Source organism: Mobula hypostoma, chromosome 3 (assembly GCF_963921235.1).
Source record: "Mobula hypostoma chromosome 3, sMobHyp1.1, whole genome shotgun sequence".
In the NCBI taxonomy this organism is placed as follows: Eukaryota; Metazoa; Chordata; class Chondrichthyes; order Myliobatiformes; family Myliobatidae; genus Mobula; species Mobula hypostoma.
Window position 1 is genome coordinate 162,828,259 of NC_086099.1, and position 27,113 is coordinate 162,855,371.

The window sequence follows — 27,113 nt, forward strand, 5'->3', positions numbered from 1 at the left end:
TATAGTGAATGTAAATCACACTTCGCATTCAAGTCAATTTTAGAAAATTTAACCAGCATTTCAGATTTTAAATTCATTGTGGTCAGATCCAAATTGAACGTGATAAAATTACACTCAAAACAAATTCATTAATCCAAACACTTTCAATCCATTAAGAAACTATAATAAGCATCTCTAAATCCATAACTTCCCAGTTTCTTAACCACTAGTTTTGGAAAATTCATTGTTTATAAAATGATTACAAAGTCATGCAGGACACTCAGTATCTTCCATTATCACACACACAATATACCGAGAAAACTTACGACAGAAATAATGATCTGAATGGAGCCCATCAACCATATTCACTGGACAAATTCCAATAGCCCTTTATTAACTTGGTACAAATATAGAAAAATGGATTTACAGGTCAAGATCATCCTAGATTTAATCAGCAAAACTGCAATCTTGCAGACTTCACACTGGCAATCTGGTCAAGCAAGTGGAACAGAAGAGACTTCATACAGAAAACAACTGAGGAGACCTTGGGCAAAGTCAATTGCACATCTTTGCATTTCGTCCACAAGACACAGTAGCAGAATTAGGCCATTCGGCCCACCAAGTCTATGCTACCATTCAATCATGATTATTTACTTTTGACTCTCAACCCTATTTATTTTTATTTTTGCCTTCTCCTCAGAAAATTTGACATATTTTGAATCCAGAACAAATTAACCTCTGCTTTAAATAGAACCAATAACTGTGGCAATGAATTCCAGTTGCATCACCCGCTGGTGAAAGTAATTACTCCTCATTTCTGTTCTAAAGGGATACCCTTTTTTCTGAAACTGTTCCCTCTGGTCCTAAACTCTCCCACTATAGGAAATATCCTCTCCATATCTACTCTACATCCACTCTATACAAGGCTTTCAATATTTAGTATGTTTCAATGAGATCCCCCGAATTCATCTGTACTCCAGCGATTACAGGCCCAGAGCCCTCAAGTACCCTTCAGATGATAACAATTTCATCTCCATGATCAGTCTTGTAAACCTCCCAATTCCAGCACATCCTTCCTTACATACAAGGTCCACAGCTGCTCACCATTGCTACTATATACTAATCTTCTCAAAATGAATGCTAACATTGCATTTGCCTTTCTTACTTCTAACTCAGTCTTCAAGTTAACCTTCAGGGAATCCTGCACTAGGACTCTTAAGTCCCCTTGCACTTCCAACATTTAAGGTCTCCTCTCATTAAGAAAAGAGTCTACACCTTTATTCCTTCGATCAATGTGCTTGACCATGCACTTCCCTGTACTGTTTTCCACTTATTTTCCCATTCTCCCAACCCATCCAAGTCCTGCAAACTCCCTGCCTCCTCAACACTACCTCCCCTTCATCCATCTTTGTATCATCTGCAAACTTGCCCACAAAGCCATCAACTCCATCATTCAGATCACTGACATAAGTGTATAAGATGAAAAGAGAGTGGACCAAACACCACCAATCAGCAGCAGCCAACCAGAGAAGGGCTGCTTTATTTCCACTCTACGTCTACTGCCAGACAGCCAATATTCTATCCACAATAATACTTCTTTCTTTAAACCATGGGCTCCTTTCTTGTTTAGCACCCTCATGTGCAAAGATCTTCTGAAAATCCAAGTAAACAACATCCACTGACACTCCTTTATCTATCCTGCTTATTATTTTTGAAATAATTCTGACATATTTGTCAGGCAAGATCTCCCCTTAAGGAAAACATGCTGACTTTGGCCAATTTTATTATGTACTTCCAAGTACCCAGAATCCTTATCCTTCATATGGATTCTAAAATCCTACCAACCACTTAAAGTTATAATTCCATGTCTTTCGTCTTCTTCCCTTCTTAAGAAGTAATGTTTTCAATTTTCCAGTCCTCTAGAATCATTCCTCATTCTAGCCATTCATGAAAGATCACCATGAATGCCTTTGCAATGTCTTCAAATACTTCTTTCAAGCTTTTGCAAAACCATTGAATTTCCTTTGTGTTCAAGTTTAGTATACACTTTAGCAATTCCATACTACTCCATTGTCCAGCAACAGAACGAGTCAGCAGATTCATCAGCTGAAGTCAGTTAACGAGTTCGGGACTTCTGCATTAGTATACGCATGTGCTGAACTTGTTTGATTTCACAAGCTGTTGCAGCTAGTTTGCCTGAGAACTAAAAGCTTTCACCAGAAGGATTTAGCCCATTATCTGATCTGCCTGCATTAAAAAAGGAGCCATCCTGAGGAAAATATACCTGTATCAGAAATAGCTCAGTATGAAAGATTTCTAATTCAGTTATTCATAATTATGCTGTGATGTAACAAATGACAATGTATGCTTGGAAATCAATTAAGACCACAAAACATTTCTCAATTTCAATATCTAAACTGCAAAATAGTGCAGGAAATTAATTACCTTCATATTGAAAACCAGCGCTTGAAATCACTGTCTTCTGGGTACAGAAGAAATCAGCAATCGAATGCTAGTGACTAGTGATGTCCAGGAGTTGGTGCTGTTTGTAAAATAACTTGGATATAGATTTTGGAGGCGTGATGAGGAAGTTTGCAGATGACATGAAGTACAGTTATTAGGACCCATCATAAAAAAAATTATAAAATGACAAGCCTGATTGAATGCCCTTTACAAAGTACCCATCGTATCCACAGAGATGAATGGGATTTCAGCTACACCAAACCTTGTTCAAAGGCTTTGAATCTCTTTATGGACTGCAACCTCAGCTTGGCTTACAGCTCCACCTCCCCCTCATACCCCATCTGTTATTTATTTATATACACACAAATTCTTTTTCTCGCTCTCCTTTTTCTCCCTCTGTCCCCCTCACTATACCCCTTGCCCATCCTCTGGGCTTCCCCCTCCCCCTTTTCTTTCTCCCTAGGCCTCCTGTCCCATGATCCTATGATATCCCTTTTGCCAATCAACTGTCCAGCTCTTGGCTCCATCCCTCCCCCTCCTGTCTTCTATCATTTCGGATCTCCCCTTCCCCCTCCCACTTTCAAATCTCCTACTAGCTCTTCTTTCAGTTAGTCCTGACGAAGGTTCTCAGCCCGAAACGTCGACTGTATCTCTTCCTAGAGATGCTGCCTGGCCTGCTGCGTTCACCAGCAACTTTTATGTGTGTTGATTGGCTTACAGTCATCCACTTCAATTAAGGAGGCTTTCCATGAAATACTAGTTCTTCTACATGAAGCCCACATTAAACGAGCTAGCTGATGAGCATATTAGCACAGAGTGAAACGTCAGTACTGCTAAAATTTGGTGGTAGAAATTCTCACGCTCTCATTATTGAATTTAGAAACACAGCATGGAACAGGCCCAACACGCCGCACTGCTCAGCAACCCACCTACGTATCACTACTAACCTGTGTGTCTTTGGACTGTGTGAGGAAACCGAAGCGCCCGAGGAAGCCCAAGCAGTTCACAGAAAGAACAGACAAACTCCTTACAAATGGTACCCAAATTGAACTCCAAACTTCAGAAAGTCCCAATTTGTAGTAGCATTGCAGTGACTGTTATGCTTCTGTGATACCCAAGTTTATCAGCTTAAGGATTACAGCAGAAAATCTACCCAATTACATTTTCATATCTTTGCCTCAAAATATGAAACATGTTGTGTTTTACAACACTCTATAAAAACATTACATCTTTATAACCTAATGTACAACCATAGAGTAACGATATGATCCACTATTATTTCTTAAGGGCAGCTACTCAGATTCATTCCTTAGCCTCTTGACAGTTTTGTGACAATTTCTTAAAATATGCCCTACAAGACATCTTTAAATGTGAAATACCTTTAGAGAGCAAGACCATATATTTTGGGTATATACCTCAGGAATGGTTGAAAAGAAATAAATATTTAATGAATGTACTGGTGGCTGGTAAAGAAGACCCTTCCCAGAAATTGGTTATCACAGGAGAGCCCAACTTTAAATGTATGGATGGAAATTACAATGGACATTTACAAAATGGAGAAGTTAACAGCTTCTGTTAATCATAAGTTGGAACAATTTTATTCACACTGGAAAAAAGGTTTAACTACATAACACCTCATAGGCCTGATTTTATTCTCACAAGTCAATGAATATGTTGTAAAAAAAATCACTCCCTACTATGTACATAGTTTTCTTCTTTCGATTGTTCTTTCTTTCCTCTCCTTTCTGTAAGTGTATACCTCAGATAAATATTATGTGGAGATCTGTGACAAATATGATTATATGATATATATGTACAGTATCTGAAATACATCTTATGGGAATGTTTGTTTGATGATGAAATTCAATAAAAAAATAAATTACAAAAGAAAATTCAACAGGTAATACCAAAGACAAGCCCTGAAGGGGAAAAGAAGTTCTAAAAGCAATACAAATTCCCTTTGGCAATCCTTGGTCTAAATAGGCCACAATGCCAAGGGGTGTTGGATTTTCTAATGAATAGATAGACAGGATGTGCAACTGCTCCTCCCTCAAAATCCTGGGAGTGCACATCTACACACAATCTCTCATGGTCCCAGAACACATTCTACACAACCTAGAAAGCTCACCATTGCCTCTACTTTCTGAGAAGGCTGAAGAGGGCTGGACTTTGCACATCCATACTGATATCCTTTTACAGACGCACAGTGGAGAGCAGCCTGACAACCCACAACACTGCTTGGTATGGAAAGTGCACTGCAGCAGGCAAGAAGGCTTTACAATGGGTGGTCAAAGCAGCCCAATGCACCACCGGCAGTAACACCATGAGGGATCATCCCCACCCTACTGATGGACTGTTTGTCTCACTCCCATCAGGGAGGAGGCTACGTAACATCGACGCCAGACTCAAAAACAGTTACTTTCCCCAAGCAGTAAGGCTGATCCACAGCTCCACCCATTAACTCCACTACTACTTTATTACGTCCTGTAAGTCACTTTATGTACAACCTCGTGTCACTTTACATATAATAAATGTATACAAGCTATATTTATTGTGTTTTTATTATTACTGTGTACTTTATCTTTTGTACAGCATCATATCCAGAGAAACAATTATTTAATTCTACCACACTTATGCACAGGAAATGACATTAAACAATCTTGATTTGTCTATGATTGCATTTACCAGTATTTTTAAAATGCAGTTAGGTTTATATTTATTGCTCAACTTCAATAAGTTGCCTAAGATATGGCTTAAAATTTTCAGAATCAAAGTTCCAATACTTTGGAACATGCGATAAAAGATAAAGTAATATGCTACATGCCTGCTGAGCTAACATTATCAAAAGCTACCAATATCACCCTCTACTGGTATTTCTCAATTATCAAAGGAATTCATCCTGCTTTAACCAGAGAATTTGATTGAAAGGGCTTTAATGTGAAATTGGAAACTAAATTTTTTGCCATACACTTGTGTTTTTTTTCATTTAACTTCTTAGTTTTATTGTAATTGAATTAATATACAAAGCACAGACATCACTCTATTTAAAGTAATATTAATACAAAGGCATCTAAGAGTCCAAAGAAAACAAATTAAAGTAGTTATCTAAAGTACAATGTAAATGTATTATCGAAGTACATTATATGTCGCCACATACAACCCTGAGATTCATTTTCTTGCGGGCATCCTCAATAAATACATAATGGAAACAATGAAAGACCACACCCACCTGGACATTCAACCAGTGTGCACAGGACAACAATCTGTGCAAATACAAAAAGAAAGAAATAATATTAATAAATAAATAAGCAATAAATATCGAGAATGTGAGATGAAGAGTCCTTGAAAGTGAGTCCATATATTGTGGGAATGATAAGGGCAATTGACTTGAGTGAAGTTATGACTTTTGGTTCAAGAGACTGATGTTTGAGGGATAATAACTGTTCTTGAACCTGGTGGTCTGAATCCTGAGGCTACTGCATCTTCTTCCATGCCCTGGGTGATGGGAGTCCCTGATGATGGATGCTGCATTCCTATGACAAGGTTTCATGCAGATATGCTCGATGGTTGGGAGAGCTTTACCCATGATGGACAGGCTGTATCCACTATGTTTTGTAGAATTTACTGTTCAAGAGCATTGGCGTTTCCATACCAGGCTGTGACGCAGCCAGTCAATATACTCTCCACCACACATCTCTAGAAGTTTGTCAAAGTTTTCGATGCCATATCAAATCTTCACAAACTCCCAAGGAAGTAAGGTGCTGCTGTATTAATTAATAACTTAATTAACACAAGTAAGCAACAACAGCAGGCCATTTTGCCTCTCAAGCCATTCAATATAATCATAGGTGAACTATGTTTCTTCTTTTTTTCATACTATTTACTTTGTAATTTGTAGTAACTTCATGTGTTTGCACTGTTACAAAACAATACATTTCACATCATAATAAAGACAAATCTGACTCTGTGCTATTTTTCCATAAACATTAATTTCAATCTTTCAAATATTTCTCTCACCACTTTAAATATTTTTGATGATCTAGTTTCCAGTAAAAATGAAGACGACGCAGGACAGATGTAGTCCAAAAACAAAGAAATATTCAAATGGCCGACAAGGGAAGTCAAAGCTAATGTAAAAACAAAAGAGAGGGCATACAACAAGGCAAAAATTGGCAGGAAGACAGAGGATTTAGAAGCTTTTATAAACCCACAGAGAGCAACTTAAAGAATCATTAGAAGGGAAAAGATGAAATATGAAAGCAAACTAGCAAACAATACCCAAGTGGATAGTAAAAGATTTTTCAAGTATGTAAAAAATAAAAGAGAGATGAGAGTGGATATAGGACACTAGAAAATGAGACTGGAGAAATAATAATGGGGACAAGGAGATGGCAGATGAACTAACTGAGTACTTTGCATCAGTCTTCACTGGAGAAGACACTCGCAGTGTGTCAGTTATTGTAGTGTGTGAGGGAAGAGAAATGAGCGCAGTTACTGTTACAAGGGAGAAGGTGCTCAAAAAGAGTATATAAATCACCCAGAACAGATGAACTGCACCCTGGGGTTCTGAAAGAGGTAGCGGTAAAGTTTATGGATTAGTGACGACCTTTCAAAAATCATTGGACTCTGGCATGATGCCAGAGAACTGGAAAATTGCAAATGTCACTCCACTATTTAGGAAGTAGGAAGGCAGCAGAAAGGAAATCATAGACCAGTTAACCTGACCTTAGTGGTTGGAGTCAATTATTAAGGATGAGGTTATGGAGTACTTGGTGACACAGGACAAGATAGGACAAAGTCAGCATGGTGTCCTTAAGGGAAAATCTTGACCAACAAACCTCTTGGAATTCTTTGAGGAGATTATAAGTAGGATGTATAAAGGGGATGCAGTGAATGTTGTATGTTTGGACTTTCAGAAGGGCTTTGACAAGGTGCCACACATGAAGCCGCTTACCAAGTTAAGAGCCTATGGTATAACAGGAAAGTTACTAATATGGTTACACCATTGGCTGATTGGTAGGAGCTAGTGAGTAGGAATAAAAGAATCCTTGTCTGGTTGGCTGCCAGTGACTAGTGGTGTTCCGCAGGGGTCAGTGGTGGGACCACTTCATTTATGCTGTATAACAGAACAATCGTAGGCCATATCTCGGGTAATGATGAGTTTGAGTACAGAGAGGAAATTAAGAACCTGGTGGCATGGTGAGAAGACAATAACCTATCCCTCAACGTCAGCAAGATGAAGGAGTTGGCTGTTGACTTCAGAAGGAGTAGCGGACCGCACGACCCAATTTACATCAGTGGTGCGCAAGTGGAACAGGTCAAAAGCTTTAAGTTCCTCGGGTTCAATATCACAAATGACCTGACTTGGTCCAACCAAGCAGAGTTCACTGCCAAGAAGGCACCTTTACTTCCTGAGAAAACTAAAGAAATTTGACCTGTCCCCTAAAACTATGATTAAATGGTGGAACAGACTTGATGGGCCAAATGGCCCATTCTGTTCCTCTGTCTTATTATAGTTTATTAGTTCCATGATCCTTACAATGGGTGGATTTACAATTTATTTAGTACTCAGCATGAAGCAAAGGCAATTTGTGATTAATCAAGTTTGCATAAGTTCCATTTGTCCTTTTATATGATTAGTAGTCTCAAATTTGGAGGAAAAATAAGTTTGTTCATTATTTTCTACTGTAATGTCTTGCTTTAGAAACCCCTTCCTGCAATTGTAATTTTTTATATAACAAACGTTGACAACAGAGCATTGATCATGAGACAAATAACAGAGAAAGGAAACATCGAGGGGTTCTTTTATATATACACTTTTTTTCGTGATAAAGTCGGCAGCACAGTAGTTAGTGCTTAAGTCTTTCAGTTCCATAGACCTCTGTTTAATCCTAACCTTGGGTGTAAATTGTGTACATTTCCCTATGACTGCAAGAGTTTCCACCACGTGCTGAGGCTTCTACAAACGGTCCAAAGATATACTGAGGCTAATTAGTTGCTGAACATTAATCTATAATGTTCAGTGCTAAAGGATCTAAGGGAAATTAATTGTCAGGGAAGAGAGAATAAATTGCAGCTCTGCAGGGTAATAAGGAAAGGAAAAACATCTGGTGGGATTCCCTTTTGGAAGTCAGCATGAACCCAGTGCCTCCAACTGTATCATAAGTAACATGAAAGCCTAACTATGGATGCCTTTACTGTCTCACTTTTAACTTAATGATTACTTGTATTTGTGAGGTACTTACCACTACAAGTGTTAATGCAGAAAAGATATTGTTGAGTGAAGTCAATTTGGTTAATTAATAAATATCAATGGTTATTCATTAATATTAGGAGGTCATTTAGAGGTACACAAAACCTGCAGCAAACCAGTCTCTTAATGACTAAGGTGACTGAATTGATTCTCTGATACCATGAAAGATCAAAAAAATTCAAGCTGCAGTTCTGAAAATTACCTAAGGTGGTTCTGCTCAATACACAATTAATAACAATGATTAACACAACTGTGGCTTCTAATTGTAGAAGGTCTCATTTAACAATCTGTACAATAATTGTCTTAATGCTACAAAAAATGAAACCTTCTGTTTCAGCTTCCTCCTCATAAGAGGCTTCAATGGATTGATTGATAGTTTGATACTCAGGGTCACGTTCACCTTGAAGGATCTAACCAACTAACAATAGAAATTCTATCAAAAGGTCACAATCTACAAGCTTCATTCCCAATCCCTGTAGCTGCATTGTTGACTTCCTTTGACACTGTTGCCCTAATTCCATTGTCAACATAAGAGTGACCATCACAGCAGACTACCCATGATGCAGTGGTTGAAAGTGAAATTCTTGGGTTTGAGTTTAATGTTCTTCAAAGGGAGATTTTCCCCATTCTTAAAGTAAGGACATTCTAATTTTGTGATGGTTCATGTAACTTCTGTTACAGCAGTAAATACGGAAGTCCAAATTTTTGTGCAACAGATCATTCCCTGCATGTGAGAGTAAAAAGTACAAGATGCCATTTACTTTCACTAACAATTCCCAGTTTCTACTTTTGTGGGCAAGTCATTTAATGCATTTATTATACTGTCTTAAGGTCATGCATTTATACATGAATAGTACATTAAATGTTCATTATAGTTTGAAAGAATATTGCTGCAGTTTTTCCACTTGTCCCATTTAAATTACCTGAGGGTGAAGGATTCTAATTTCCTCATTAGAAACTCTGGGCAACATTCACATACTGCGCAACCTACTTACTGCTGCATACCACAAAAATGATAGTAGCTGTTAAATATAGTTGAACAAAACTACAAGACGCACTTCAACAATAGTTCTTCTCCAGAATATCTTCTACACTGGAATAAAATTAGTTTTTCATAATTTCTCATTCCTGCAGTATAAAAACAATCTGCAGATTAAATTTATAAAATAAGTTAACCTGGTTGATTTACTTACAAACAGCAATAAAAAAAATCATGTTTTTTCAGAAATAGCATAATTAAAATAGACTCTGTTGTATAAATGTCCCTGTACATTGGGATATGCTAGATTCGCACATGAATATTATTCATTTATCTCACTCAGAAATGTTACTTGCTCTGACTAGCACTAGATCTCTTGGAGTCAATCTTGCTTTATCAGAATAAACAGTAATACCTTCCAGATAGTGACTGACATCAAATTAATTTAATCAGTATTTCATCAAATTTTAAAAATAAAAGTGACAATCAAATGAAAATTTAACACAAATATTTGCATTTAATCTGAAAGGTTCAACTCCTCCTTCAAATGGCAGTTTGACCGAAAATTATTAAAATTGATTTTGTCCATTCCAAAATAAGTTAATCAATTTAGTTTTGTTTAGAGATACAGCTCATTCACAGGCTCCTCCAGACCAATGAGCCCATACTGCCCAATTGCATTTGACCAATTAACCTACTAGCTATACATCTTTAGAATGCAGGAGGAAATCAGAGCACCTAGAGGAAACCCACATGGTCATGGGAAGAACATACAAACTCCTTACAGACAGTGTCCAAACTAAAAATTTATTAACAGAGTACATACACATTACCACATACAACTGAGATTCCTTTTTCCTGCGGGCATACTGAGCAAATCTATAGAACAGTTACTGTAAACAGAATCAATGAAAGAGCAAGAGCATAAAAGACAAGCTGTGCAAATATAAATAAATAACGCTAAATAATGAGAGCCTGAAATAACAAGACAAAGGATCCTTAAGATGAGATAATTGGTTGTGGGAACATCTCAATAGATGAGTGTAGTTATTCTTTTGTTCAGAACCTGATGGTTGAGGGGTAGTAACCACTCTTGAACCTGCGACAGGATTTATCAATGTTTATTATGCAAGAAATCTATTTTAACTCATACAATGATAGAATTAAAAATGTCAATATAAAATGTGTTTTTTTACCAAAGTGATCAAAAGAAAATCAGCCAGATGACCTCCTTCAAGTACCTCAGAAACTCTAACTATAATGTGCCCACATGTGAATGTTAAATGAAGAGAGCTTTGAACTTCCCTTGTAACACATGGTTAATTTGTAACACATGCTGCCTGGCCTGCTGCGTTCACCAGCAACTTTGATGTGTGTTGTTAATTTTCAGTGTCAGGTGGCTTATCGGTCACCTGGTTATGCTGAAAGAAGCCTATACACACATAAATAAAAACTGGCAGCGGCTGGCACTCATTTGCAAGCTATTTGCACACACATTACACCCTGCAAACCAGTGCACGGTTGCAGCCTGAGCTGCAGCAATATCAGGCAGCTGGATGCCAATTGTGTTGGCTGCAGAGTAATTCCCGAGACTGAGCTGCAACCACAGAGGTGAGAACCGGTGGGGGAGTTGAGGAGAGGAGCAGCAGCTCACATTATAGATGTATTCATAGTTTTCACAGCCATCCCTGTCACCACCATTCCAATGCACCCAGGTGATGTTCCAGGTCATTCAGAATTTGAACAAAGGTGGTTACAAAGGTGGAAAATTCACATGAAGCATTTCAAAAGTAGAAAAAAAAATGAAAAGAGCAAAAGAGTAATGTATTAAAAGGGGGGGGGGGAAGAAATGAGATCTTAAGTGCCTTTGACCATGGAATTATTGTTGGTGCCTGAAGGAATGATTTGAGTATCTCAGAAACCACTGATCTCCTAGGATTTTCATGCACCACACTCTCTAGGTTTTACAGAGAATGGTGCTAAAAAACAAAATTAAAAAAACGTCCAGTGAATTTCAGTTCTGAAGATGAAAATGAGAGTCATCAGAGGCGAATGGCCAGACTGGTTCAGGCTGCCAGGAACTCAACAGTAATTCAAATAGCTGCTTTACAAGTGGTGTGCTGTACAGCATCTTCCGGAGGTACCTAATAAAATGGCTACTGAGTTTGTAACTTACCAAAATTTATACTCAGTGCCCCAAACAACAAAGACAAGTATGCTATACGCTTCCCTTGTCACCTGATCCACTTGAGTTGTCACTTTCAGAGAGCTATGGATTTGCACCCTAAAAATGCTCTGTTCATCAATGTTCCTCAGGGTCCCCATTTGCTCTGCACTTTCCCTTTGTATTTTACCTTTGCAAAACACATATCACATTTGTCCAAATTAAAATCAATTTGTCAGTTCTTTGCCTAAATTTCCAATTATATCTTGGTACAATTCCGACAGTTCTGATTGAAAAGCTCCAGATCCTAGGCCTCTGTACCTCCCTCTGCAACCAGATCCTCAACTTCCTAACTGGTAGACCACAATCGGTGTGAATCAGAAACAACATCTCCTCCACGATGACAATCAAAACTTGTGCACCTTGGGATGTATACTTAGCCCATTGCTCTACTCTCTCTACATCCATGACTGTGTGGCTTGGCACAGCTCAAATACCACTACAAATTTTACAACCATTGTCGGCAAAACTTCAGACAATGACGAGTGTACAGGAGTGAGAATAATCAGCTTATTGAGTGATATCGCAGCAACAACCTTGCACTCAACATCAGTAAGACCAAATAACTGACTATGGACTTCAGAAAGGGTAAGACAAGGGAACACACACCAGTCATCATCGAGGGATCAGAAGCAGAAAGAGTTAGCAATTTCAAATTCCTGGACATCGGTATCTCTGAGGATCTAACCTGGATTCAACATATCGATGCAGCTATAAAGAAGGCATGGCAGCGGCTATATTTCATTAAGGTTTTGATGAGATTTGTTATGTCTGCAAAAACACTCAAATTTCAACAGATGCACCTTGGAGAGCATCCTAACTGTCTGATATGGGGAGTTTGGGGGGTGGGGGGCTACTGCACAGGATTGAAATAAGCTGCAGTGAGTTCAAACTTAGTCAGTTCCATCATATACACGAGCTTCCGTAGCATACAAAACATCTTCAAGAAGCGATCCCTCACAAAGGTGGCGTCCATTATCAAGGAAGCTCATTACCCAGGTCAGGCCCTGTTCTCATGGCTGCCATTAGGAAGGCTACCCTCAATGATTCAGGGACAGCTTCTTTCCCTGTGCCATCCGATTTCTGAATGGATAGTGAACCCATGAATACTATCCCACTACTATTTTTATTTCTATTTTTGCACTACTTATTTAACTATATATATTTACACACGCACACTCTTACTATAATTCAGTTTTTTTCTTTATTATTATTTATTATATTGTACTGCTGCCCAAAGACAACAAATTTCAAGACATATGAGGGGTGATTGATAAGTTCATGGCCTAAGGTAGAAGGAGTCAATTTCAGACATCCCACCCTGCACAAACTCATTTCAGGGAGGTAGCACCATCAACTTGCGGGAGACTTCCGGGAGAGGTGGGATGTCTGCAATAGAATAGCTCCTTAGCAGCTAGCCAGCCAGTTTAAATAACGTTAGCTATGCTAATGAATGAATGACACCTGTTAAACTCACCTCAACATGTCTTTTACTGTCCTAACCCACCATGGGCAATAGAAAAATCACTGTTGCAAACAGTGCAGGGAGCAACACTGTCATTATTTTTGACCCCTATAAGGCAGGGGTACAATTTAGTGTAGTCTGGGGTGACGTACGTTTTATATTTTCTTTTTTTTTGGAACACTCTGCTATGGCCTGCTCTCACTCTTTCTCTCACACTCTCTCTCTCGTAGTCTCTCGCACTCTCGCTTGCTCTCTCTCTCATGCTCTTGCTTGCTTTCTCTCTCTCTCGCTTGCTTGCTCTCGCACTCTCTCTCTTGCCTGCTTCCTCGCTTGCTTGCTCTCGTGCTCTCTCTCACTTGCTTTCTCTCTCACGCTCTCTCTCGCTTGCTCGTTTGCTTGCTCTCACGCTCTCTCGCTTGCTTTCTGTCGCTCGTTCTCAAAAAAATTGATTTTCATGATATTGTATATAATTTGCGGGCATCAGGGAGCCACTATTCATATGCGGGAGGCTCCCAGAACTTCTGGGAGAGTTGGGATGTCTGCACTTTTAGAAAACCTAGCATTTATTTTTCAACATTAGTCCCCTCCTACATTTACACACTTCTTCTAGTGGTCATGGAGCATACGGATCTTGGACCTCCAGAAAGTGTCCACAGTAGGGGTGATAGATAAGTTTCTGGTCTAAGGTAGAAGGAGATGAGTTATACAGCTCTCATAACATGCACATGCAGTTCAATTCCTTGAGTGATTATGCAGAAAGTTTGAAGTTAATAACTCATCAGGGGTGATTGATAAGTTTGTGGCCTAAGGTAGAAGGAGATGAGTTATTAACTTCAAACTTTCTGCATAATCACTCAAAGAGTTGAACTGCACGTGCATGTAACGACAGCTGTATAACTCATCTCCTTCTACCTTAGACCATGAACTTATCAATCACCCCTGTTGTGGACACTTTCTGGAGGAACAAGAACAGTATGCTCCACAACCTCTGGACTAAGTGTGTAAATGTAGGAGGGGACTATGTTGAAAAATAAATGTGCTAGGTTTTCTAAAACTGACTCCTTCTACCTTAGGCCACGAATTTATCAATCACCGCTCACATGTAGGTGATATTAACCCGATTCTGATTCTGCTGTAAGCTTTGACACCCTTCCTTACTATCCACAGTACCACTTATTTCCACACTGAGAAATGTAAAAGGAATGGAAAACTGCTAATAAGGTACCCATATTCAACAAAAAAGGAGCGAAATGTAACTATAGATTTATGAGGCAACATGTTTGTTGAAAGAATGCTGGAATCAATTGTTAAGAATGTATTATCAGAACATTTTGAAAATTGTAATCTAATTGAGCAGAGTTAGCATGGCCTCACGAAGGAGAAACTATATCTGAGAAGTTATTTTTTAAAAGTTTTTTTGAGGATGTCTTGGCCATACTGGATAGCAGGGAGCCAGTAGTTATATGGCATTTGGACTTCCGGAAGGTGTTCGACAATGTCACTCAAAAGGTATATTCACAAGAGCTCATGGTGCTGGAGGTAACATATCAGTATGGATAAGGAGTTTAAAAACGCAAACACGAGGAAATCTGCAGATGCTGGAATTTCAAGCAACACAAATAAAAGTTGCTGGTGAATGCAGCAGGCCAGGCAGCATCTCTAGGAAGAGATACGGTCGACGTTTCGGGCCAAGACCCTTCGTCAGGACTACAACTAGTCCTGACGAAGGGTCTCGACCCGAAACTAGTCAAGACCCTTCGACTAGTCCTGACGAAGGGTCTCGGCCCAAAATGTCGACTGTACCTCTTCCTTGAGATGCTGCCTGGCCTGCTGCGTTCACCAGCAACTTTTGTGTGCGTTGCTGGATAAGGAGTTGGTTAACGTTCAGGAAACGAGTATAGATAAGGGGCTAATCCTTATGCTGGCAACCTATGACTGGTGAAATTTCACAGAGACTACTGCTAGGATTGCAACATTTTACAATGTGTATTCACATGCTGGATGAAGCAAACAACACAACCAACTCTATGGGGAAACAAGTAGTAAGGTGGATATAAACATCTTACAGAGAGGTACTAGATTAGATTAGGAACATTGCTGGCAAATGGTAAAATATAATATATGGTTAAGTTGTTAATTTTAGAAGGAAGAACAAAAGAACCAAGCATAAATCAGGAGGGGGCACCAATTTAAGACCAACTGAGATCACTTTTAAAAACAACCTTTAGTCCTGACGAAGGGTCTCAGCCCGAAACCTCAACTGTACCTCTTCCTATAGATGCTGCCTGGCCTGCTGCGTTCACCAGCAACTTTGATGTGTGTTGCTTGAATTTCCAGCATCTGCAGAATTCCTGTTGTTTGCGTTAACAAATTAGCTATGACTCTTGAAATATGGAGCAGACTTAAAGGGTGAACAGGCTACATTTTCCGACTTCGTGTAGTCTTATAATTGTTCTACTGATTCTGGTTTCTGCAATTGTTTGAGGATCACCAATTCTTAGTAATATTTAAGTGCCATCATAATAACAAAATTACAGAAACAGAAAGAGCCTATAGAAGTACTGAGAAGCAGAAAAATACAAAGAGACAGGCAGAGCTTTGTGACCATAGCCCTCCAGCGTATAAAGAATTTGCAAACTGTAACGCAACATATTGGTGGGATTAAGGTCAATTGTTCATGCTGCTGGGGTGTTAATGAAACTCAATTCCCAGTCATTCAACATTGACCTCCACTGGTGACAGTGACTAAACCTTTTTCAGCACAAACAAGGTTTGAATTTTAGAATTACTAAGCAGTAATTTTCAAAAAACAATTGGAAGCTATATTAACCTGTTCTACCCTGGATAAAAAAAAACTTACAATTGAATCCTGCACCCAGAATATAATGCTTTTGCTTTCTCTATAGGGTTTTTTGCTCTTGAAACCTCTTTCATATACCCGTTATACAGATAGAGAGAAGTTGAGACCCAACGAAGACAGTTTACCCTCCACCTTCTGAGGGATGATCATACTGAAAGCAGAGATGAAGTTAATAGACAGTATCCTCACAAATGAGGCACAATTTTCCTGGTGGAACAGTACAGAGTGGAGAGCGGAGGCTATGGTATCATCAGTGGTCTGATTTGAGCAATAAGCAAACTGGAGAGGGTCCAGTGAGGCAGAAAGATGGGATTTAATGTGATCCATTACCAGTTGCTCAAAGTATTTTATTATTGAGGTCAGTGCCAAGGGATGGTAGCCATTGCGACAGGTTTCTATCACCCTATTGGGCACTAGGATGATGGTGCCACCTTGAAGCCAGAGGTGTCAGTGGACTATTCCAAAGGGATATTGAAGATGTCCGTTAAAACCTCGGTTAACTGTGCTGCACAGTTCCTCAGCCCACGACCAGGTATGTTATCAGGGTGTGCATCTTTACGTGGGTTGACCCCTCACATTATGGTAGGGGAAGACCCCCTACAGTCTTCCTCACATTAGATGCAGCCAGGCAGAGTGCTACTCCTGGAGGGAAGCGGGGTGTGGCATTTCTCACCAGCAAATCGTTTTGTGCATCAAACTGAGCGTAAAAGAAATTTAGCCTACAGGAAGAGAAGCATCACAACAGGGTGGACTTGCAGTCATTTAAGGTCTGAATACTCCCCTGTCACACATGCCTCTGTGAATATGCCATTTTGCCTTCCTGATGACTAAAGAAAGCACAGCTCTTGCTGACCTGAGGGCTGTCTTATCTCCCCATCTGAAGGCATCATCCCGGTCTCTCAGTTGTGACCAGATCTCTGTTGTCAGCCATGGCTTCTGATTTGCCCCCATGTAGATGTATTTAATAATGGTGATGTCCTCAATGTACTTCTCTGTGTAGCCACTCACAGATCTTGCATATTCACCATAGTTAATGCGATGGTCATAGGGAGCCGCATCCCTGAAAATGCTCCAGTCCGTGTTTTCCAAACAGTTCTGTAACACTGAGGCTGCTCCTTCTAGCCAGGTCTTTATCACCCTTTGAATTGGTTTGACAATAATTAAGTGGTCCGAGAATCAATATGGACAAGAAGCAGCTTTGTATGCATCAGGGATGTTGGTATAAACCAGTAATGTAGTGAGACAGTCTACAAACCTCCAACTTGAAAGAAGCAACATTTACTACAATTCTGTTTTCTGCCTTTAACCTTCCCAATGCTTCTCGTCATCAGTTATTTTCATTCAAGTTTCAAAGATTGTTTAATGTAATTTCCAGTACATACAGTAAGTGTAAAGGAGAATGAGATAATTATTACTCCAGATCTGATGCAGCACAAAAAGAAACACAATAATAAAAAAGCGCACTATATAAAAATACACAGCTTTTATGCATACTATAGCTTGATTGGCTGCCCAGGACACAAGGCACAGGTGAACAGGTGTCCGTACATTCAGCGACTGACAGGAAATGATATAGTAGTGGTGATGGAGGGTGTGGAGAGGTGGGTTAGTGGGTGGAGGTGTTGATCAGCCATCTTGCTGAGGGAAAATAACAATTTTTGAATCTGGTGGTCCTGGCATAGATGTTTCATTCCCAGCCACGTTTATAAAGTTGTTTCTACTTTAGTTGGATAGTATTAATCTCCTCCCAGATAACCTTTCATATTTTATATTACTGTCACCAGAAGCAGCTCAGCTCTGAATATAGGCCAGTAAAGAGACAAGTACATCTGCTAAAAATGCTGACATATTCATTGTAATGCATTGGGCCACAATGAGAACAGCTGGGAATTCACTGAATTACATTATTTAAAATAAAACTATTTTATTCATTTTGTACAAATAAAATCATTGAGAGCATCAGTATAGTTATTTATCTACAAATAATGCACAAATAATCTGATGGATAAAAATACTGCAATTAAATTCTGAGCCACTGTTCATCATTAATGTTCCCAAAATGGATACAATCATGCCTCAAGGTCTGAGCCAATTATTGTCTACTTTGACATTTCTCTGCACGATTCCTGTCACTTGTGTATTTCAGGAGGGGATACAAGAGAAGCAACAGTGAGCATAGATTCCACTCAGTTCCACTTATTCCCTCCCCAGCTATCACTTAGAATTCTGTAATATTGTAATAGTGACCAAATTAAATCTGTTGATTTCAATTCCCTGATTACAAGCAAAAGAGCATTAAGAAAATGTAAAGAGAAATAATTTTCTGTATTTAGTAATACTTTTAAGTAGTTCATTTCCTTTACTGAGATGTCCCTCATGCTCAGCAGAGGCTGTATTAAACACAAAACTGACAGCATGCCGGCTCCCAACAGTGTGACTGGATCTCAAGAGATTGCAATCAGATTATAGACTGGAATTTCTGCTCAATCCAAGGAAAAAGCTTCAAGACACAATGGTGTAAATTTGCACTGTCAAATTCAGTTATGGAATGAAAAAACAGAAGATGATTCAGCCCACCAGTGCCTGTACTGGCTCTTTGAAACCTATCAGACTTATTCCCTATACTTTCTGTGTACAGGCCTTACCCAGGTTACAACAGGCTTTAATTCCTGCTTGCAACCAAATCACTTTTCAAACAGCGCTGGGAACCAAATTCTCACATGGAACAAAATGCTAGCAGATGGCAAATCAATCCCTCTGATCCCCCAAATACTCAATCACATTTGTGTGCTGGGGTGGACTACAACTCTGCAGAAATTCCATCTCCATATAATTATCTAATTCAGTTTTGAAAATTATTATTGATTCTGCTTCCACCAATATTTCATATTCCCTATTCCACAACACAGCACTAATTAGCCTCATTTCACTGCTGGTATTTTTCCAGCCTTTAATATTCCAGCAGTTCCATTCCAGATTTCACAATTCCAGTCAAATTCCAATGGCGATTTCAGTTATTATTCTACACTTGCATTTCCATTCTGCTCTTGTTAGCTTGTACTAACGACCCCTTTGGCATTTAATCTTCTGCCTTCTAACCTCTTACAGATATTTGTTCTCTCCTACCCACCTACATTCTCTTCTTTCTGTTTATCTTCAACCAACCCACATTTCAATGAAAGGACACTGACCTGAAACATAAGCTCCATTTGCTTCTCTCCACCAAGGTTACCTGACCAGTGGGATAGTTTCATTACTTTCTACTTTGTTTTCTGAGTTCCAGCATTCCATGGCATGTTGCTTTATCAAGGATGTAATGCTGAAGCTTTATGCGGCATTGATCAGACCACACTTGAAACACTAATAACAGATAATAACAGATCAGGGCCTACTCTATATCTAAGAAAGGATGAGCTGACATTGGAAGAAGTCTAGAAGAGATTTACTGGAATGATCCCAGGAATGGAAGAGTTAGGAACATTTAGGAAGGGTTAGGAAGGGTTAGAAAAGGAACATTTTGAATGTTAAAAGGCATGGACAGAGTGGATGTGGCAAAGTTGTTTCCCATGATGGGGGAGTCTAGTACGAGAGGGCATGACTTAAGGATTGAAGGGCGCCCATTCAGAACAGAAATGCAAAGAAATTTTTTTAGTCAGAGGGTGGTGAATCTATAGAATTTGTTGCCACGGGCAGCAGTGGAGGCCAAGTCACTGGGTGTATTTAAGGCAGAGATTGATAGGTATCTGAGTAGCCAGGGCATCAAAGGTTATGGTGAGAAGGCGGGGGAGTGGGACTAAATAGGAGAATGGATCAGCTCATGATAAAATGGCGGAGCAGACTCGATGGGCCAAATGGTCTACTTTTGCTCCTTATGGTTTTATGGTCTTATGGTCTTATGGTTAACATATGGGGAACATTTGAAGGTTCTGGACCTGTGCTTACTGGAGTTTCGAACAATGAGAGGGTTTCTCATTGAAAACTATCACATATTGAAAGGCTGACATAGAGTTGACATGGACAGCATGTTTCCAATAGTAGGACAGTCTAGGACCAGAGGGCATAGCCTCAGAATAAAGAGACATCCCTTTAAAACAGAGATGAGAAGGAATTTCTTTAGCTAGATGGCAGTGAATCTGTGGAATTCATTGCCAAAGATGATTCTGGAGGCCATGACATTGGGTATATTTAAAGAAGAGGTAGATAGGCTCTTGATTAGTAAGGTTACAGGGAGAAGGCAGTAGAACGGGACTGAGAGGGAAAATAAATCAGCCATGGCAGCTCAGTAGTATATTGGTCAGCATACACTTTACAGTACAGGCGACCGGGGTTCAATTCCCACTACTGCCTGTAAGGAGTTTGTACGTTCTCACTGTGACTGTGTGGATTTCCTCTGGGTGCCCCAGTTTCCTCCCAAGTCCAAAACCTACCGGTTGGTAGGTTAATTGGTTATAAATTATCTCATGATTATGATGGGATTAAGTCAAGGAATTGCTGGGCGGTGTAGCTTGAAGGGCCAGAAGGGCCTATTCTGTGCTATATCTCAATAAATAATTAAATAATCCAATGGAAGAGCAGACTCGATGGACTGAAGGGCCTAACTCTGCCGCTACAAAATTATTAGGAGCTTGAGTGGATTCGGTATGTCAGCAAGGACTCCAGCAAATACCTACAGATGTACCGTGGAGAGTACACTGACTGACTGTATCATTGTTGGCATGGAGGCTCCAATGTGCAGGATCAAAACAAACTGCAAAGGGTCACAGACTCAGACAGCTTCATCATTTACACAATGTTCTCCATCATTGATGGCATCTTCCGTGAAGATAGCAACACACTCAGATGCAGCAGGGACTTCTACGGTGCCAACCAAAGGTGTTATTGTCGTTTTTTTAAACATTTTTTTATGATCACAAGACCTTGCTGGACATTAAGAATTCAAAGTACTGCAGGCCTATCCCATCAGCGAATTGCCCATTGGTGAAGAAACCGAAAGAGCTGGACTTGATGCGGATCGTACAGCTGCCTGCGTGCGTTAGAGAGGCGTTGGAGTGTGAAGGCATTGTGCAGTCTAATGGTCAGTGGTCATCTTGTGATTGCAAGGCTCTGTTGGACATCGTTAATGTGGAATGCTGCAAGTCCGATTCACTGATTTGTTGGTGAACAGCAGGGGAGCTGCATGGCCTTGGTCAGAGTGAGGACTAGGCCTCAAGCTGTGGTGTCATCTATCTGCAGCTGCCCGGGGGAAGGCTTCAGAGTTGGTGCACCCCAACACCATGCTGGAGGTGACATGTTGAAGTCATTGTTTGCTCAACAGAAGACAAGATGTATTGAGTTTTACTGCAGACTGCCGCAATGTTCGTGGACTCAGAGACCCTTTTTTGTGTGACTGTATTTTACTGCTGCATGTGTTATGTGTACTTTATGCTGTGTACGACTGTTGGTACTGTGTTTTGTACTTCGGTCCTGGAATAACGCTGTTTTGCTTGGCTGTATTCATGGACATTCAAGTATAGTTGAAAGACATTTAAACTTGAATTTGATCTTCAAGAGGCAGGTGCCTCACCAAGGCGGCATTCATTAACAAAAGACCCCCACCACCTGGGACATGCTCTCTTCTCATTACTACCATAAGGGGGGGAGTGCAGGACCCAGAAGGCCCACATTTAATGCTTCAGGAAAAGGCCCTTCCCCTTCATCATCAGATTTCTGAATGATCCATGAACACTACCTTGTTATTCCACGTGTGCACTTCTTCATTTCACTGAACTTCCAACAACAAATTTCATGACAACATGTATGTCAATTACAATAAACCTGATTATGATTTTGATTCTAAAGTTTGTGAATAAGATGGTGAGAATTTATGAAGAAAGACTAAAAGTCTTTCAAATCTGTGTCATGTTCAGGGTGTTTTTAAAATTCTCAGCCTCCAAAGAAGTTGTTCTGCCACTAAAAGCTCACCTTTACCTTTACCCAGAGGACTTTGAGGCTGAATTACTACAGAGACATCTGGTGGACAGAGGGAGGAACTTCACATAGATGTCAGCTCAAATTGGCAAACATCGACACACCAAATGGGAAATCCCAATGCAACGTCAGTCAGTTACTCTTGTCACAGATACTTCTGACAGATGCAACAGAAGTGTAGACAATACCTGCTGTAGATATGATAAAAAGCAATATTATACACTTTTGCCAGATATTTCATTAGAAAGGACATCATTGGATTATAATACACAAACAAACAACATTACCCTTTTGTTACAGTAATTCTGACTTTATTCTATAGACACTATTAAATTTATGACAGTATGGTGTTACACATTGAGCAATAAAAAAGCAATTGGATCCTATTTTAAAACTAATAAACCTGATATTGCTATTCTAAAATTCCCCTTCACCCACAAATAAAATAGTGATTGTTCCAGTAAACTTGCCATTCAAATTCCTGCACCTTACTACCAGCAATGGTCCGAAGCAAGCACATATTTACAGGGGGATCAAATTACATGGGCAGTTTTATAGCAGTTATGGATACAGAAATACATAAATAACAGAAAAGATATACTCAGGATTGTTGATACACAGTACAAAAATCATAAACACCTTCATACACATGTCAAACTCTTACAATGTTATCAAATTGCTCTGGTATTTCATTGTTGATATAAATCGGATTTATATCCACCAGTTGACAATAATTCAGGCTCCAAACTTAACTTTAGCTTTATTTTTCTGGACCTTTTCCTCAACTTTTTACTTCCTCTTGAATTTTCCTCATGAGGCCAGAAGTAGTAGATGTGTTTCTTAAAAAGAAAGTTTAAGCTTTCCAGCTCATGGCTCATCACTCCCACCCTCCCCTCACAAAACTTCTAGACTTCCTGTGCGCAGAAAGCTCCGAGAATTCCCTGAAATTTAAATGAATTCCAGAATCCTATCCTTTGGCCTGTGCTGGGAGACCAGAATCTGCCCCCAAGTTCTTTACAAAATAACAACTGCATATTTCCACTTGCTGAAATCATATTTGGCGCAAAATGAATGTGTTGATCAGTGAAATATTTCCCCTCTAAACTCCATACATCATGGCAGAATCTTAAGTGCTTTATCACTAACTTCCATTGTAAGGTCAGCCTGTTGCTGATGCACTGTAGATAATAAAGCATGGACAATATTCATCCACAGGCCAATTAAATGACAAAATGGCTATTTACAAAAAGAGAAAGTCTAATTCTTGACATACTCATGGCATTACCAACACCAAGTCCCTTACCATCAGCAGCTGGGGGGTCATCAATATGTAACTAGACTAGGCACATGAAAATTGTTGCTACTGATAATGTAGCTACAAGAGCTGAGTTTGCTATAGTGAGCGACTCATCTTATGATTCCTCAGATCTGATCCAAATCAACAAGGCACAAGTCAGGAGGATTTTCTTCACTTTCCTCAATTGTCTGAGGGACTGCTGCTTGAAAAATATGCCAGAAGTCCAGTTCTATCCAGTACAGAGTAAAAACCCTGGGACCAGATAATATTGTTGCATAGTACTAAAGATTTATGTTTCAATTCCTGCCACTGTTTGTAAGGAGGGGCAGGAATCTCCCTGTGACCACTTGGGTTTCCTCCAGGGGCTCCACTTTCTTCCTACATTCCAAGTACACAAGGGTTTAGGTCAGTAAGTTGTGGGCATGTATTGTAGGCGCCAGAACCATGGCGACACCTCCAGGCCACACCCAGAACATCATCGAACTGCATTGGTCTTTGATGCAAGTGACACATTTCTCTGCATGTTTTGATGTAAATGTGACAAATAAAGCTCATCATTATCTTTAATCTTTAATCTAATCTACCTGTTCTGGGGAATATTGCTCAATTATTTCCTGTCCTCAGAAGACGACGATCCTGCATGAGTACTTCCTAGTTAGTTTGCTTCCAGTTATCTGTAAAGTGACGGAAAATGTTGTTATCAGAGCTATCAAATAATGACAATTCAGGAGCATAACGTCTTGATCCAAATTCCAGAGGTGAGGTGAAGGTTACTTCCCCTTGACATCAAAACAGCATTTGTCTGAGCATGACATCATGACACCCTGGTAAAACTAATGTCAATGGCAAAGGGAAAACATGCCAGTTTTTGGTGTTGTGCCTTGCATAGTGATGGTTGTAATTGCTCAGTTCACAGAACAGAGAACATTGAACAGTTTGAGCCCTTCACCCCATGATGTTGTGTGAACCCATATAAACCTACACAATTATCAATATAACCCTGCCCTCCAGAGCAACCCATTACCCAAATGTCTTGATTATATGTGTCTATCTAAGACTGTCTTAAATGGCTCTGTTGTATCAGCCTCTGCCATCATCCCCAGAAGTGTGTTACAGACATCTACCATGTGTAAAAAAATAACTCTGAAGCTCTCCTAATATCCTTCCACTTACTTGAAATGGATGTCCTCTGACATTGACCATTGTTACTCTGAGAAAAGTACTGGCTGACCACTCTATCTACGACTCTCATAATCTTACACTGTATACCTCTATCAAGTTACCTCTCATCATCCTCCACTCTGAAGAGAAAAGACCTACCTCACTCAATTTTTTCTCAACAGACATGTTCTCTAATCCAAGCAGTACCCTGGTAAATCTCTACTCCCTCTCAAAAGGTTCCACATCCTTCCTATGATGAGGTAACCAGAACTGTGACACAATGCTCTAAGTGTGGTGTCACCAGTTTTATAAAGCTGCAACATTACTTCATAGCCTTTACTCAATCCCTTGACTAATGAAGGCCAGCACACCATATGCCTTTTTAACCATCCTGTCAACCAGATCAGCAACTTTAAAGCATCTATGGACTTGGATCACAAGATCTCTCTCTTCCTCCACACTGCTAAGAATCCTGCCACTAATCTTGTATTCTACCTGTAACCTTGATATTCCAAAGTACCACTTCTCTAGATTGAACTACATCTGTCACTTCTCTGTCCAACTGTGCATAATGTCTGTTTCTCATTGTAACTGACTGCAACCTTCTACACTATCCACAACACACCAATCTTCATATTGTGTGACTCTACCGCTATCCCAGGCAGCGTTTCCACTCACCAGCCACTCTCTGTGTAAAAAGCATTCCTCCTATACTTTCTTTCAATCACTTTAAAGTAATATTCCCTAGTGTTGGTCATTTCTACCCAGGATAAGACTTCTGACTGTCCACTCAATCTATGCCTCTTATCTTGTACACCTCTCTCAATCTACCTCTCAATTTCCTTCACTCCAAAGAAATTAGCCCAAGCTAAATTAACCTTTCTTCATAAGATATGCACTCTAATCTAAGCAGCATCCTGGCAAATCTCCACTACACCTTCTCTAAAGCTTCCATACCCTTCCTATAAGAGGTGACCAGAACTGAACACAATATAGTAAGTGTGGTCTAATCAGAGTTTTATAGAGTTGCAACATTACCTGTCAATCCCCCTACTAATGAAGGCTAATCCACCAGACTTCAGCATTGGGTCTCCTCTGCAACAGCAATACCTACATCAGGCTGCTGTTTGTTTATTACAGCTCATCATTCAACACCACTGCAAGGAGGTATACACCAGGGAGATAGATCAGCTGGTGGAGTGGGGTCAAAATGACAACCTTGCACTCAACGTCAGTGACCAAGGAATTCACTGTGGACTTCAGGAAGGAGAGGTCGAAAGAATACACACCAATCATCTTCAAGGCATCAGCAGTGGAAAGGATGAACAGTTTTCATTCCTGGATGTCAAATTCTCTGAAGGTCTCTCCTGGGCCCAACATGGGCACAACAAGAAGGCACAACAGTGGCTATATTTCATTTGGAGTTTGAGGCAATTTGGTATGACACCATAGACACTTGCAAATTTCTACAGGTATACTGTGGAGAGCATTCTAACTATTTGAATCACTGTCTGGTATGGAGGGGCCATGGCAATGGATCAGAAAAAGCTGCAAAAAGTTGCAAACTCAGCCAGTTCTATCATGGGCACCAGCCTCCCCAGAATCGAGGACACCTTCCATAAGACCTACTACTACTACGTTGACTCAGGCCTAGGGGGCCGGCGTTGGGCAAAAAAAAACCGTAAGACTATAAGGCTATAAATCTGTATTGTAATTTATAGTTTTTTAAAAAATTATTACACATTGCAATGTACTGCTGGCACAAAACAATAAATTTCACAACATATGCCAGCAATATTAAATTTGATTCTGATACTCCTTCTTAAAAACCCTACCAATATGTGCAGCACTTTGAAAGATCTACAGACCGCAAGATTCCAGTCTTCCACACTGCTCAGCATCCTGCCATTAACCCTGTATTCTGCCTTAAAGTTTAACCTGCCAAAGTATATCACTTTGCACTTCTTTGGATCAACTCTATCTGCCACTACTAAGCCTAGCCCTGCATTCTCTCAATATCCCATTGTAAACTATGACAACCTTCTACACTATCCATAACAACACCAACCTTCTTGTTATTTGCAAACTCATTAACTCCACTTCCTTGGTCAAGTAATTCATAAAAATCACAAAGAGCCGAAGTCCCAAGAAAGAACCGTGTAGAACACCACTAGTTACCGACCACCAGGCAGAATACGCTGCATCTACTATCACCCTTTGCCTTCTGTGGGCAGGTCAAGTCCAAATCCATGCAGCTAAGTTTCCATGGTTCCCATGAGTCATGAAATTCTGTGCCCAACCACAAGATTTCATCAGAACAAAATCCTTCATTCAACAATCCTCACCTGCTTCAACAATGATCTTGCTTCCATCATGAAGTTAGAAAAGGGGATGCTTCAGTGATATTTAGAAAATATTCAATTACATTCCCAAGCTCTCCGAAAAAAATGATACGGCCCATGCCT

General features: G+C 39.8%; 1 protein-coding gene across 2 annotated transcripts in view; it reads right to left on the reverse strand.

Moving 5' to 3' along the window:
* The window catches only part of cntnap2a (contactin associated protein 2a), a 1,898,214-nt gene that overhangs the window by 1,668,635 nt on the left and 202,466 nt on the right, over positions 1 to 27,113 (reverse strand). The window contains exon 1 of one of the 2 annotated variants that reach the window (XM_063044006.1): positions 24,072 to 24,100. The exons of the other annotated variant lie outside the window; for it this stretch is intronic. The gene's annotated coding sequence lies outside the window, so the exon portion shown is untranslated. Of the gene's footprint in view, positions 1 to 24,071; positions 24,101 to 27,113 lie in introns of those variants that run through there. 2 annotated transcript variants of the gene reach the window in all.